The sequence below is a fragment of the Amphiura filiformis genome, chromosome 20 (genome assembly GCF_039555335.1).
Source record: "Amphiura filiformis chromosome 20, Afil_fr2py, whole genome shotgun sequence".
NCBI classification, from domain to species: domain Eukaryota; kingdom Metazoa; phylum Echinodermata; class Ophiuroidea; order Amphilepidida; family Amphiuridae; genus Amphiura; species Amphiura filiformis.
This window is the reverse complement of record NC_092647.1, coordinates 61,016,475-61,023,855: the sequence shown is the minus strand read 5'-3', so window position 1 is coordinate 61,023,855 and position 7,381 is coordinate 61,016,475.

Genomic DNA, 7,381 nt, shown 5'->3' with positions numbered 1-7,381 from the left:
TATGTACTGACGTATGTGTATAATTTCTCCCATAAGCAATTCAGATAAATGATTGATGGAAGGAAGGCAAGGGCAAAAGTGTTAATCGAGGGAATGTATTTTCGAAGATCCGTTCCTTGTCTATAGGTATGGTTATCAAGCGCATTGGCTATGGGCGACAGGCGGACAATGGTCTGAAATTTTGCTTATGTCTTATGTCAATTTATATACATCTCGTTGAAAATAATACGGTTACAATATCCTTTTGTGACCACCTACGTGAATATGTCTTTCAATAGTTTTATTAATTTTGAATATTTTCAATTTATATCAAATCACGTAGAAATTTTACGACAATGCATATATTGTTAAAGTATAATTATAGCCGCGGAAATTGTAAAACGTCGCGAATGTCTTTGACCATATACTTGAATGAGCATTAATATTACTTTAAATAGCAACCAACGAATTAAAATGGAGCATGCAATGCAATTCAATGTTATGTCACAGAGAGGATGAATATAAAATTGTCTTTTTATTTATTTTATTTATTTATTTATAACATTCGGCCGAAGCCAGGCTAAACCCAATAGTGCTCAGAGGCAACTAAATTCAAGGGATGCCATCCGGATATGACGGGACAGGGATATGGGAAGAGGTCCGATTTTAGATGCAGGAGGAAAACCGGAGCACCCGGAGAAAAACCTGCGAGGACGAGCATGGATCGGCAACTAAACTCACATGTGGCACCGCGGGGAATTGAACCCCGGCCACAGTGGTGAGAAGCGAGTGAGAAGACCACTACACTAATCCGCCCTCCCGTCTTGTCTTTTATAATGTCGGAAGCCAGTCAATATTGGACCTATTTATGTCCTTTTAACTTCTCGTATTCTTTAACCATCTTGGCGGAATCTTATTTTTTATCACGGTTACTAACAATGACAGAATAACAGGAACCCATTTTACTGACAATTACTATCTTTTAGTGCTCATCAATGGACTTCCAAGTGACATCCCTCAGAGTATCTCGACCATTCGCTATCCAGGTTTTCGATTCTATTCCGGGGATTACAAAGGATTCTGGCAACCGCCTTGTAGTGCCCAACTTATAATCCATAATATTGGCCAAGGTTCATCTAAATAATGAAATGTAACTTGAGTGCACTGTTTCAAATGACCATATTAGTTTATGAGAGATTTAAATGCGGGTGCTGTAATTAAAATACACATTAGCCTCACGTATTGATACAGAGTGTTCCAAAAATTGTTATACCCCTAATTGCGGATACTAATAAATAATTCCAAATTGCAACCATTTTTGCAGGTGTACAAAGTGAATTTTAGTTAAATTTAGCAGATATCATCTTGAAATATTGGGGGGTGTACTTATTTTGATACAGGTTTAGAAAAAGATAACTTTTTTTAGCAATACGCTCTTTCCTTGAAGAGCTACAACCATATGTTATTATTAAATTTACCATCGCCTCAGTATATCATAAATATTGGACAATTTATTCATTTTTGTGTGGAATTTCATCGATAACCTTTATGGCACTCAGTTAATTTCAATTTGAAATGGATTCAACATAGAGTTAGCTATCAGAAGGGTATGCGAAGGGGGAAATTATAGGCGATTATTACACTGACACCCGCCAGTACGTAAAATAAACAATATAATGATTTAATGCTTTTGTTTTGGGACATTTTCGTCACTTATGTATATATGAAGTATTAGATTTATGTATATATGAAGTATTAGATTTACGTGTGGTATATATCAAATCATTTGAAACAAATTATACTTTACAACAGCGAAAAAATTTCCCAATTTCATCACAATTTGTGAGAGTTATGGCTATACGAACGAGTCTAATAATTTTGACGAACCCTGTATCTCCAATAGGTAAGTAGAAGTAAAATATTTTGCAGTGTTTTATTTTCGTATCAAATGATGTGCTCTGCTGACATCAGGCGTCGATAGTATAAAATAAAGGCTTGGTGTACGGTACCAGTAATAAATTGAATCATTGCAGATTGAAAATTGCACCTTCGTGATATTAGCTTCATCATAGTCATCCATTTTAGCTATAGAGATTTCCTTCACTGTAATCACCGTAGTCATCACCAATGCATGGCTATTTTACATGCTCATTTATGTATTTCACCAGCAGCTATCACTGCTGAACAAATAGATAAGTACACGACATGATGGATACAATGACAAAATGTTAATTCAGGAGTGCAAATACACAAACAAGCCTTAAAGTGCATAATAGATTCGTGCTGAATCATCAAATGGTATCAGCCTTTATAAGTGCATGATGTTACTTGCTTTACTTACTTACTATGTATATGGAATGTTATGATGCCATACTTTAGGGAATTTTACAATAATGTGATATATTGAGGAAGAAGGGAAACATACTAATTCATAACAAGTATTGCGGCTGCGCACAATGTACAAAACATTTCAATAATGAAACTTACAGATCTTCAAACAAATATATTTAGTGTTTATCATTCACTTCGATTAAAAAAACTTGTATTTCCAATCATGATAAGCAAAACTGCCAACAATTATTGTGCAGATTAAACTAACAATATTTGTCATCAAGCATGAGAACATTGCACCTAGAGACCTTGGACCAACACTATGTATCTGCACTTCATGGGTACTGACCTTAGCAATCAAACATTGCACCTAGAGACCTTGGACCAACATTATGTATCTGCACTTCATGGGTACTGACCTTAGCAATCAAATTTCAATTTGATTCGCCTTTCTCCCTAAACCATTCATGCACATAAAGAAGTTTTTCGATTTTTATTATTTTTTAAACGTTTTAGCGTCATGTCTTGCTGCTTCTGTGATTTAGCAATATAGCTTTATTGATCTGGTAATACGCATTTCAAGGCTGAGTTTATCCACGTTATCACTCTATTGTCAGTCAGTGACTTTATGGACACAAAGGGTCTTTCTATACGACAGCCATTCAAAAACCTCTGCCTCAAATTTCACATAATTATTTTACTTAAAATAGTAGCTATTTAAAACTTGCCACGATAACAAACCCAAGATTAAGTGCATCTCAATTGTCAACTAAGAGAGTTAAAATGGAGAAAAAACATAACGTTAATACAAAATGATCAGGTTTTGCCGACAGCAAAAATTCATCTGCTTATTCGTTTTTGCTTGTATGTTTGACCAAGACACTATAAGAACAGTCTTAAATTGAATATTCTTTTTGGTGTTTTTGAAAAAAAATCCATATCTTCAATACGAAAGGTCAAAATTTTTAATTGCAGCTACACACACTTTAAGTACATATCATTAGATTAATAAAGTTTACTTCGAGGACTGTTAACTATAAAGAAATATCAATTTTTAATCATTTGATCGTCTGATGTGCTCTTAGGCTCCACAAAAATGCTTTACAAACGCTCATACCCCAGTCCTTAAGGTGTGTAAGGCATTTAATTATAATTATTTAGAAAAATATATGATAGAAAATTAGGTTTACAGTTAGGCTGTAATTAAAATGTACGATAAAGAGGTCTGTCAAAAACGTATTGATACACGAATTGATGCAGAATGTCCCGAAAATTAATATTATCATTATTACGAGTCATAACTACTCAGAGGGAGACACATTTAATTTAATATTTTGATATCTTTTAGATATAAAGTGAGTCAGTTAGACTCTCCTCTGTATTTTGTATTGGCCATCCAAAAGCGTTATCTTGTTTCTCTCAGATACGTACCCAGCAAACATAAAAATTTAAAATGTTTACTCAAAACATTTTAATAACGTTTTACATTTAAATGTCGGGTTATATAAAGGTCATGAAAACGGTTTTAGAACGTTTTGTAAAATATTTTGTCAACGTTTTTGAAAAATATTTTATCAACACTTTAGTAACATTAGAATGTTTGGCACCAGGTTTCAAAAATACTTTTTGAATGTTATTTTACGTTTTAATACCTTTTATATAACCAGACATTTCAACAACTTCTGTAAAATGTTTTGTATTTGCTGGGTACTTGACACTTTTATATACTCAAATATATGGAGAAGCTACCTGGAGTTGAACTCTTTCGACTCTTTAACATGTTTAATGGCTGTATAAGTATTCTCTTTAGTACTCATGTACTATAGTAGTATATATACATGTATATAAAGTGATCAAACTTACAAAACGATTTGGGTTAGTGCGCTATGATTTGCAAATCGTTTAACACGTTATTAAACATGTAAATAGATCAAGGACAAATCCTATATTGAGTGCTGGATAGCTTACAAGATAGCGTGAAGTTTTTGAGAATGTTTTCCTTTGCGCTCGGGTATTTGCCTTAATTTATCTAACATATTAGAATACCGGTAGTTTGATTCAGGTTAAACATTCATTCCTCCACTTTCGCTTTAATCTCTATATGTATATGTTATCTTTAGTTCTTGCCTTACAATATGAATGTGAAAGATCTGATATAAATATCATAATTTGAATATATCTCGCTCTCCTCGATGTTCTAGTCGAGTTATGTTGTATTCCATTTAACTTATTTTCCATATCTTTTGAAATCTGTCGCATAACCAACTTTTCACATAATGCTTTAGTAAACAAACATAACTGCATATGTGTGTAAAACAAACAGATATGTCATACAGATGATTGTTCCATTTAAAAAGCTTGCAGGAGAGTAAAATTGAGCAATGTCGATTTCAACAACGGAGAGGCTTTTTCATAAAGTGAAAAATGGCTATGTTGACCATTTCGATTTCTTTCAAATTTCAAATTTAGCCAATTTTAGCCTTCTTCTTCTGTCAATCTACTTCTTCTCTCATAAGCAACTTGCACATTTGCATTGTTGTTCACAGAATTGAGGTAAAGGGTCATTAAGGGGTCATTAATTCCGGTTTAGGGCCAAAAACGTGATTTTGGACACTCAAAATACTTCTTCTTCTACAAATAACATAGCACAGTTTATAGCGCCACGTGCATTGATATTAGTGTCGATGGTGTGTTCAGATATTTGGGGTCAAAGGTCATTAAGGGGGTAACACCCGTGTCAACCAATGTTTAATACCATGAGGTGTTAATACAGACCATCTAGATCACTGCTAGGGGGGTAGTGGACTCAAATTGCAGGGTACGTTTTTCTGGTGACATTTCGTGACCTCTAGCGAAAAAACGTACCCTACCATTTGAGTCCACTACCCTCTTAGCAGTGATCTAGAGGGTCTATCCTAATACCTCATGGTATTAAACATTGGTTGACACGGGTGTTGAACTCAATCCTTAACTAAGGCCCGTATGAGATTTAGGTCCTAGACTAATATCAGAAAATGGCATTTCTTTTCAAACTGTCATCAATTCATTACATTTTGACGTGTTTTACTATATACCGTATAAATCACCCTATAATCTCTTAAGACTATAAGTGATACGAGAGTACTCACTTGATACGCGACCGCGACTAAACTGTCCCGTCTTTTCTTTTTATTCGAAGTTCTAGTCAATTAAAAAGCCAATAACCAAAAATAGTATGTAAATATGTGATTGCCGATATGTTATTTTACTCGTATTACCAAATTAAAATTAAAAAAAATGTTCTTAATATTTAAAATGAAGGTAAAAGAATGTCGTAAATGAAACTGAATGCGCTTAAGACATCGTCCTTGAATATTTGCCCCCTGTATGCAATATCGATGACCATAAAACAAAATCATTCACAATCCCATCCACGAACCTAACAATTTTACTCCCCTCAGAATATTTTGGAAAGTTCATTTTTTAAACTTTTTTACAGTTTCATTTGCGTTTCTAAAACAAATAACTTAGTCAGTAATGATGAGAGGATATGCTTACACCACGTGAATTTTTCGTAAAAAAAGCATATTCGACAAATCTCCAATTACCTATGACGCCCGCTATATTACTCAAACAGTATTTCAACTATTTTTGTTATGTATACTTCAGGTCACCAATAAAATTAAGCGATAAATAAATCCATTGTGCAGCCTTCGTCTTCAGTTGACGTAATTACTTTGGAATCAACAAAATATATAGCGAATATTGATGAACGTTAACTTTCATACTCAGAAAATTAAAAACAAGCTTCCACTACACCTTCTTGTAGATAATGATGTTATATTGTCGGCAGCTTTGTGCGTACACGTCATGTTCATATCTCGTATCTCTGGGAGAATATTAGCACAACGTCCAGATTTTTGCTATTTGTCACAATCGGGTATAATCATTATACAACATACAGCTGATCATTATCGTTAACTTAACATCTTACGGTTTTTAATTAAATGTCAGGTGGACATAAAATAAGCACCAGAACAAACACTTACAGTCGCTATTCATATCGCCTCGCAGAACAAGTTTTGCGAAGTCATTTCTTTATGTATATCTATGTTTTTATAGTTGTCATTTCGATTCCTTTCAGACGGCAAATTGACAATCACGCCTCGGATACTTGACGCGTCGACACTTTGAAGTTGTATGCTAGCTTTCAATAGATTTATAACGATAGATGTTTCCTTACCGAGCAACTATCTACTTCATTTACCGAGTTACTTTTTGCCCTAGGCAACTAACTAGTGTCACATGTAATTTTTATATGACAGGATTCCGTAGTACAATTTGACAGATAGTTTCAAATTACCTAACTGTCTCAAGCTATGTTACCAAATACAAAATATATACGGAAGATGTTGTCGTATTATAGCTAGCGCTACCTTCATTTCAAAGACAAAATTTGGGTTAGTGTTTGCTACATACTGTTACCATTCATTAACTCACAAAATACATCTTCTGTTTCTCCTTTTTCTTTCTTCTTCTTCTTATATTGGGTCCCACTTGGAGTGTTTAGTTGTCGTATGGGAGTCGTCGGTTTCGGGCCTGCCGGCCCTGCGACCTTGATGTTTTTTGTTGATACTGGCCCCCATAGGGCAAGAAAACAAAAGTAACCTTAAGGGTGCGGGCTGTCTCTTGAGTAACCTTAATCAGAGATCCTACAAGGCACATACCGATATCGAGGACAGAAAAACAGCAAAAAATATTAATAATTAATAAATTATAGCCAGACTGTATGTCATGACCGGCACAAACTTGTTGTGTACGAGACCGTGACTAACACGGGTTTGCCAAATATAATAATTTATTAAGAACCACATACAATGTACAATGTATTCCCTACTGTCCTCAAACTAGCTCCAGAGTGTCTCGGGCCTGCATTAATGCATTGGGCACGGGCCGTTGCCCCAATCAATCTAAACATTTAGAAAATCCCACACGAAAATTGCCCCAAAACCAGCTTGTGCCCCCCCCCCATCAAACCCGGTGCCCCATTGCCTTAATATAACGACCTTGAAATGTAAATCATTAAAAAAAT